Raw genomic sequence first — 9421 nt, 5'->3', positions numbered from 1 at the left:
TACTAAAAAATAAATATATTTTATTCCTCATAACTTGTGAAATCAATTTAGCAACCACCAAATCACACATCATTCCTGTCCACCCTGGCTCATTACCAGTGTACCATTTAACTATTCCTTGGTGCATTATTTGTTCTATCCTATCTGAATGTTTCTTCTTCCATTAATTTTGAAAGTGCTTTAGTAACTGCCTTAGTGATGACAATTTGTACAGTGTGGATTACCCCTTCTTTCTTTGGCTTTATTCTAAATAAGCATCCATAAAGGATAAATTCTAAATGTATCTAGAATTTATGATAAGCACATTCCTATGACTGGTAAATGTTGATGAGATATTGACCTCTTAAATATGTTTAAAGTATATAGACATCACAAAAAAAACAATTAACCATTACTGTAAAATGATTTTAAAGGCCAGCCTACGATACCACAAAGCATAGCACTGAATATGCCTGACCATTTTCAAGCTTCACTAACATTTGAACCAATTACTAGTACTTTAGTCCTTTAGCTTTTGACTCCGGGCTGAACCCTGTAGGTGAAATTCATTCATTTAAAGGCATAAAGGCATAACAGATATCGTCACTTGGATACATCCAACTGACTCCCACTCTTCTCCCCCAAGGGAGCATCTCTTATATTAAAGCCAAGTGGTTCCGGACTTCCTCTGCCCATGCCATATGTATAAACAATATGGTCTTAGAGTAACATCCTAGTTATCCAGTCCATAATATTCAGTTTCTATTACTTATGTATACAAATATAAAGACAAAAAATAATCCACAACAGTTGGATAAATAATTGTTTTCCTGTATGTCAGTCTCTCCTTTTTTTTTTTTTTAGCAATTTCTTTTAAAAAAAATATTTAATGTATGTGAGTATACTGTAGCTGTCTTCAGACACTCCAGAAGAGGGCATCCGATCTCATTATGGATGGTTGTGAGCCACGAAGGTTGCTGGGAATTGAACTCAGGACCTCTGGAAGAGCAGTCACCTCTGAGCCATCTCTCCAGGCAAATTTCTTGTTCTCTCTCTCTCTCTCTCTCTCTCTCTCTCTCTCTCTCTCTCTCCCTCCCTCTCTCCCTCTCCCCCCTCTCTTTCTGATATTTTATTTACATTTTAAATGTTATCCCCTTTCCTGGTCCCCCCTCTCCCAGAAACCTCCCTATCCCACCTCTCCCCCTGCTTCTATGAGGGTACTCCCCCACCAACCTACCCATTCCTGCCTCCCCGCCCTAGCATTCCCCTACACTGGGGCATCGAGCCTTCATGGGAACAAGGGCCTCCCCTCCCTCTGATGCCAGAGCAAGCATACACACAGAGTTGTATTCCCAGCTCCCTCTTTTAGGATCTCCCCAAAATTAGCTATTATCTTTGTATCTCTCCTTTTCTGTGTCTCTGTCTGTCTCTCTCTCGGAGATACTATATACATCATTAGTGGAAAAATTGTAAAGTATAGATATAAAAAGATTAAACCATTCAGAGTTTTACTACTCAGTAATTATCACTGTTACTATTCTGAAGCGTGGCTTCGTAAAATTGCAAGGTCATGTCTAGACATACAAATGTACATATAAGAACATAGGAGTTTCCTTAACATTATTTTATAACTTGATCAGTTTTCAACACATAGTTTTCAACTGGCACTTCTTTCCATTTTGATAAATACACACATCTACATTCTCATTGATGAGACTTATATAGCACCCTACTCTATGGATATACTGTAAATTATTTTAGCAGTGAACTACTACTTAACATTATTATGATCTCTAAGTTTTCACCATTACAAAAAAAAAATACTTGAAGAAATAGCTTTACGGGCTGGAGAGATGGCTCAGTGGATAAGAGCACCGACTGCTCTTCCAGAGGTCCTGAGTTCAATTCCCACTCCCAGAGTGCTGGGGTTACAGGCGTGTGCCACCACCGCCCGGCTGAGAGAGATGTTTAAAAATTAGAAAAAAAAAAGGAAAGAGAGAGCATTGCGGCTGGAGAGGTGGCTCTGAAGTTAAGAGAACTTGCTGTATAAATGCTCTTAACTCCAGCATCAAGAGTGCTGACGCCCTTTTGGCCTCCTTGGGCACCAGCAATGCACTCACAGGCACACATGTACATAGGAGGTCTCATTGTGCAGCTCTGCTTCCTGCCCTCCATTGCCTGCTGACTTCCCTTGAAAAGTTGGTAGCTCAGCCCCTCCCCGTTTTCCTTTTCTATCCTCAAATCCAAACACAAAACTGTGGCAACCAGAACCTATCCTCTCAGCTCTGGGGAGGCAGAAACAGATGATCGCTGGGACTTGCTAGCCAGCCAATCTAGCCAAAGCAGCGAGTTCCAAGGCCAATGAGAGGCCCTGTCCCAAAACACGAGTTGGGGGAAACTATCAAGGAAGACATTAACACGGACCTCTGGCTCACGCACGCACTCAAGCACGCATGCGCACGCCACCCCCACCCCCACCCCCACCCCCACCCCCACTCCCACCTCCACCCCACTTCACGTCTAGGACTGTGAAGAATACATTTCTGTTGTTTTAAGCCACTATGTTTGTACAAATTCATTATAGTGGAGACAAGAAATTGATACACACTGCGTTGTTACCTGTTTAATCCGATAGATAACTGCGGAGCGCTTAGGCGACTTGCTAGAAAGGAACAATGGGGCCGGGATAGGCTGGGGGGGGGGGGGGGCGGGTGTTCTATGCGGTGCCTGCTCCAGCATTGCTTGGTTGGTCATTCCTCAGATGACCAGCAGGTGGAGGTGCTATACAGGAGACGAAGAGGAACCTTCTTCTAGTTCACACTCTCCCTGCATTTTCATTTCTTTTGAGGCAAGATCTCCTATATTCCAGGCTGCTCTCTAACTTACTATTGTAGCTGAGGATGGCCTTGAACTGCCTCCACTTTCTCTTGCCTCCACTTTCCAAGACCTAGGATTACAGGTGTGCATCACTCTACCCCCATCAAATAGCTTATTTTCATTCTTTGTACCCATAAAATCAGAATCATCTTCTCCAAAGCAGCATGTTTGGCCCTTGTGTATCTTTAGGCTACAGATAATTTAGATTCCAGAAACTAGATTGGGCATTTTTCTTTCTCCTTCCCTCTCCTCCCTCTTTATCTTTCCTCCTTTCTCCTTTTGCAACAGCATCTCATGTGTCCTCCACTAGTCTAGAACTCATTGTGTTGCCAAGGCTGACCTTCAACTCCAAACCCATCTGATTCCACCTCTTGAATGATGAGATTACAGATGCATTCACAACAACACCCACTTTTTGTGATACTAAGGTTTAAACCCAGGATTCCATCTCTGTTAAAACAGCACTCTACTAGCTAAGCTACAGTCCCAATCCCTAGACTTGGCATTTCAAGGACTGCGAAGGATTTCTTGAAATGTAGCCAAGGCCATGCTGTGTTGCCCATGCTGTCTTAGAGCTTAATCTTCCTGCCTCAAGCGTCATAAGTATTTAGTAGTGCAGGAACATGCCGCCATGCCCTGCTGAAGATCTGTTAGTATTTAGAAAGCTTTCGATACTGGGAAATTGCAACCTTTGATCTGGATCTGTTGGTACATGCCTGAAATCCCAGCTACTTAGGAGGCTGAGACTGGATGACTCCATTGAGATCAAGGTCTGTCTGGGATGAAGAGGGGATTCAAGGCACGCATGAGGAATTTAGTGAGAACTTGTCTCAAAAAGAAAAGTCAAAAGAGAGCTGTGGCTATAACCCAGTGGTGGATTGAGGCCCTAGGTTTTATGTCCAGTATAGTAATAAATAACCAAATACCGTGGTCTTTGGAGAAAATGTTTCAGGTTTGTCTTTATGGTCTTAGTCAATAACAAGATAGATTAAGCTGGTAGCCACTGAATTTATAGTGACTTCTCTTTAATAATGCCAACATGACACAAGGTGCTCCTTTCACTCCAGCTCCTTCTGTCATGAAGAAGGTGGGTTTCTTAGTGTTTCTCAGGCAGGAGTGCTGCTGATCCCTGCTATGTATTAGTTCAGTTAAACCTTATTACACTTTAGAAGATGCTATTTCAATGATGCCAGTTACAGAGATGAGACACATGAAGTTTAGGGAAGTGTCTTAGTCAGGGTTTCTATTCCTGCACAAACATCATGACCATGAAGCAAGTTGGTGAGGAAAGGGTTTATTCAGCTTACACTTCCACATTGCTGTCCATCACAAAAGGAAGTCAGGACTGGAACTCAAGCAGGTCAGGAAGCAGGAGCTGATGCAGAGGCCATGAATAGATGTTTCTTACTGGCTTGCTTCCCCCTGGCTTGCTCAGCCTGCTCTCTTATAGAACCCAAGACTACCAGCCCAGGGATGGCACCACCCACAAGGGGTCCTCTCCACTTGATCACTAATTGAGGAAATGCCCCACAGCTGGATCTCATGGAGGCACTTTCCCAAATGAAGCTCCTTTCTCTGTGATAACTCCAGCCTGTGTCAAGTTGACACACAAAACTAGCCAGTACAGAAAGTTTAATATCAGAGTTATTTTCTGAGAAGAAAACCCAAGCCCTGAGTCCTCTAGGTATGAATTTCTGTGCTAATGTAAGGGATTTGGCTCTGGCCACCTTTCTTTTCTTTGATTTAACACATAGTGTATCATTGATTTGATCCTTGAACCGTGCATCACATGGCATTGTAATTATCATTGTATATGGAGATGTACTAATTGCTGCAATCGCCTGCCTTGATAATTTACCTGGCGAAGGCAGCTTAAGGATCTCTTTGGGCTCACAGTTTGAATAGAGTCCATTATAGTGGGAAAGGCACAGTGGCTAGAGGGCAGAGCTGCGCCAGCGGGCAGGAAGCAGAAGATGAGCAGTCCGCTCAGTTTGCTTTGTCTTTTGTATGCAGCCTAGCTACCTACCATCCCATTCCCACCGCGATGGACCCCAACTACAAACATCCTCCCAGACATGCCCAGGAGTTTGTCTCCTGGGTGATTCTAAATCTACCAAGCTGACAACCACTATTAACCATCAAACTATGTTATGGTTTTTTTTTTCTAATTAGATAGCAAATTTCATGAAAAGGTTAGCGAACCTTGACGTCCACCCGGAACCTGGTGCTGTGCTTAAAGGCACTGATTTTTACCACATACTTGTTGACATGTGATTTGTGGATGTTCCGTAGTTAGACCTTAAATCAATGAACCTTTCATTGCAGTGACAAACTCCCTGAGGAAAAGTGTCTTAAAGAAGAAAAGATGAACTCTGACCCACCATTTCAGATGTTTCAGTTCCTAGCTGCTTGATTCCAGTGGCTTTGGGCCTGTGATGAAACAAAATAGCCTGGTGGGGAGCACGGTGGAACAAAGTCTCAAACCTCAGAGACAGAGAAGAAGGGGTCTGGGTTGCAAACCTCAGGACTTGCCCGCACCTGGCCTACATCCTAAAGCTCCAAACACCACCGGTAAGTGCCACAATCTGGCAAACAGGTCTTTATTTAGGATTCGGGAAGTTTAGCGGGGTGCACTTAAAACCCAAACCATAACAGGCTCTTGTTCACATCAGTATACTTAATGATTTAATATGGAAAGAACCCCTGGCAAACTTCATCTGTAATGTACTTACCATGTCACTATATTTAATGATTTAATATGGAAAGAGCCCCTGGCAAAGTTCATCTGTGATCTACTTACCTACCATTAGCCACCAGTAATAGTCTTAAAATGCACCCTGAGGGTAAAGTACATAGTAAAAATCAGGTGATTGCATTAAGCCATTATTCAGTCAATGTAACCTTCCAGTTTAGAGACAGATCTGCACAGAAGCCAATGTCCAGACACATCTAGAAACCTTATTGCATATTTCCTGAGCTAGCAGGCCATTTTTATTGAGCAAATTGTAGAACACTCAAGTTAAATTGCTCAGTTTTATATAAAATACATAATGTATGGCTGGATATGTAGTTCAGTTGGTAGAATAAAGCCATAGTTTTGATCTCTAGCACCGCATAAAGCAGTGTGATAGCATGTGACCCCCTGCCCCCTGGGATCATCAGTCAATACTGGTCCCTGAGGGCAAATGGAGCAGAGCCTATGGCCAGGGGATTCTGAAGCCTGTAAGTAAGTACAGTAATGAGCACACACAAGGACCTGCTGTGGGAAGGGAGATCAACTTTACTTGGGGGTGATTGAAGGATTATATAGTTTTAGGTTAAGGGGGTAGGAATATCCAGAATGGGTAAATGTCATTGGCTGAAGGCTAAGGTACTGAGCTGCCTTATATTAGCATAGGGAAGCATTCCAGGAATCTCAGGTGCTAGCTGAATGGGTTCTTATCAGGAGAAAGAAAGTTGAATCTATAATCTAAGGCTACGTGACATTTTGCAGGTAGAGTTGTGTGAGTGTGAGTGTGAGTGTGGGGTTAAGGTCAGAGAAGAGGAAGTCATGCTACTAAAGGAAATCCTCCATTTTGCATTGAGTCCAGAAGGCTATCTGGACAATGGAAGACTTAAACCTTAATTAGCAGTTTTCCCACAATAGTACAAGTCTATCATCCCAGCACTGTTGAGCTTCAGGCTGGAGGATCGATCAGTAGTTGAAGTTTATCCTCAGCTATATAATAAATTCGAGCCAGGTGGTGGTGGCGCATGTCTGTAATCCCAGTACTCTGGGAGGCAGAGGCAGGTGGATTTCTGAGTTCGAGGCCAGCCTGGTCTACAGAGTGAGTTCCAGGACAGCCAGGGCTACACAGAGAAACCCTGTCTCGGAAAAAAACAAAAACAAAAAACAAAAAACAAAAATCCAAAATAAATAAATAAATAAATAAATAAAGTCGAGGCCAGCCTTGGGCACATGAGCTCAAAGATACATGTAGCTTACAGATCCTGTGTTTTAGTACTTTGTCAATGAGAATGAACATTACTTTAGACAAATAATTAAATTTGCCCAAGGATAAAGAGCCCTTCTGGGATTCGATGAGCCATTATGTATTTTGACAGACAAACATTTATCCTCATTAAATTCCATTTATAATATAACTCTAACAAATCTCTAATAATCATAATTTATTTTAATTTAACTGTACCTATGTTATTCTTAGGTTTATAAATAGCAGTCTTTAAAATTAAAATATATGAACCTGAAAAATGTCTGGGTGCATAGTGGGGTTTACTTCCAAGCCTGACAATCTGAGTTTAATCCCTGGGACCCACATAGTAGAAGGAGAGAGCCAGCTCCCAGAAGTTCTGTTCTGAGTGGTACACACTCACAAGTCATGATACACACACATACACACACACACACACATATACACACACACACACACATGTGCGTGCATATGTGTGTATGTATATGTACATATACATATATAACCATTATTGCCCTAATTTCATACTTATTGGTAGAATGATTAAAATACAAAAAACTAAAGATGACCATAGGTATGGAAGTGTTTGCAAAATTTCATTATTGCTACTGTTATTTTTAAGTTATTAAGAGTGTGTGAATGTGTGTGTGTGTGTGTGTGTGAGAGAGAGAGAGAGAAAGAGAGAGAGAGAGAGAGAGAGAGAGATGACTTCAATGCTAAAATCAGAATCCATTTTCTCCTTCCACTTTTATGTGGATTCCTGAGATCAAGGTTTCTTGGCAAGTGCCTTTTTCTATGGAGCCATGGCACTAGGCCTGTGACTTATTTTTTAAGAAATATTACACTAAAAGAAATCCAAAGAGTATGTAATGATTAAGTGTTAACCACTGTGTCAGCTAAGGGGAGTTAATTTTTGAAGATAGGAGAACCTTGACAGAGCAACTGTTTAACCCTGCTCATATCACAGCTGCCTGGGCCTAAGTGTCACCTGAGACTTTGCTGACCAGCAGATTCAGGGTCACAAGGTGGATAATTTTCAAATCTGTTTTTAAAATAGAGCTCGATGCTTGAATTAAAATTAAAACATGCTTGAAGCTCTAGTAATTTAGTCTAGGAAATAATTTTCCCTGTGTCCCGGCTAGTTAATATTTAACATTTATGAATATATAAAGCAAGCCCCTGTGAATTTAACGAGTCTGCCTAGAACTACGATACCACCCACTCTGAGCCCTAAACAAGAACGACAACAGCACATTTTATTAGTGATGACAACAAACAGTGTTTCGTTCATTAAATTCATCATTGTCTTCATCAATATTGTATGTACGTGTGGCACGGACAGACAGAGAGACTATTATAGAGTCCGTTCTCTTCTTACATCTACATCTTTATGTGAGCTCCAAGAATCAAATACAAGTCATCACATTTTTGAGGAAAATACTTCTGCCTGCTGAGCCATATTGATTGCCCTCATATTTCTTGTTACTGATTAAGACTATTTCTTGTTTATTTTATATGTATAGGTTTCACCTGAATGTATGCCTGTATACCATGCCAGTGCAATGCCCTTAGAGACCAGAAGAGGGGGCCAAATTCACTGAAACTGGAGTTAGAGATAGCTGTGAGCCATCACGTGGCTCCTGGGAACCAAATCCCTGCCTTTTGAAAGAGGAGCCATTTCTCCAGCCCCCCCCCCCCCCCAACTTCTTTTGAAATACTAATCACAGCCCACTTCTCAGATTGCTGCAAAGATACAGGATCCTTTTGTTGCAGCAAGTGTCTACCCTCAGCTGAAGCAGTTCATAGACACTTCGAGCTTATGCCCAGTGGTTTTCTCTCTAGAGACTGATCTTTTGGGGGCAAAGCTGATATTCTTCTAGCTCATAGTAACAGGAAAGACCACCTTCATGAACACATAACCGTTATCCTCACACAAGGCCCCAAACCTTGAAGGTCCTTGTGTTTGGTTGGATGCTTTGTGGCTTCTAATCTTGAAATTCTGAAAAACCATAAGCTCACTATGCATTCCAGACTGGCCTTGAACTCACAGAAGTATGCCAGCCTCCCCTTCTAGAGTGTTGAGATTAAAAGCACGTGCCACCATGCTCAGCAACATTTCCAGTTTACACAGGGTCCCCCAATCTCTCCAGTACAAGAACAAACATACTGTTCATTCAGTTTCCTAGAAAATGCCTATTTCAAAAGCTCTCCAAAACGGAGTCAGCTCTTGTAGTTAACTATTTACCTTTTCTGTCAAGAAAGACTCGACCCCTGTGTACCTAAGTGTACCTATTAGCCTTCAGCAATCACCATCTTCCTAGTATTGGAACTCTCAGGTTACATAGTTTCAGGAACTCTTGGGCCATTGACCAGCATGTTACACAATGATCTTAGTGTCATGTTATTTATGTTAGATCTTAGTCTATGCTTTGTTTGCCCTGCTGTGAAAGAATCAGTGAGATTGAGAAGAATCAGTAAGAACAAGAAGACAACAATGTTCTCCCAACCCAAAACAATTTGTTCTTATGCCTGCCGAGATTATTTGACTCCTCCTTCTCTTCTGCCTGGCATGTAGGGAGGGCAGAAAGGAATGC

Source organism: Apodemus sylvaticus, chromosome X (genome assembly GCF_947179515.1).
Source record: "Apodemus sylvaticus chromosome X, mApoSyl1.1, whole genome shotgun sequence".
Taxonomy (NCBI): Eukaryota; Metazoa; Chordata; class Mammalia; order Rodentia; family Muridae; genus Apodemus; species Apodemus sylvaticus.
The sequence above is the reverse complement of the archived record's forward strand: the minus strand, read 5'-3'. Positions refer to the sequence as shown.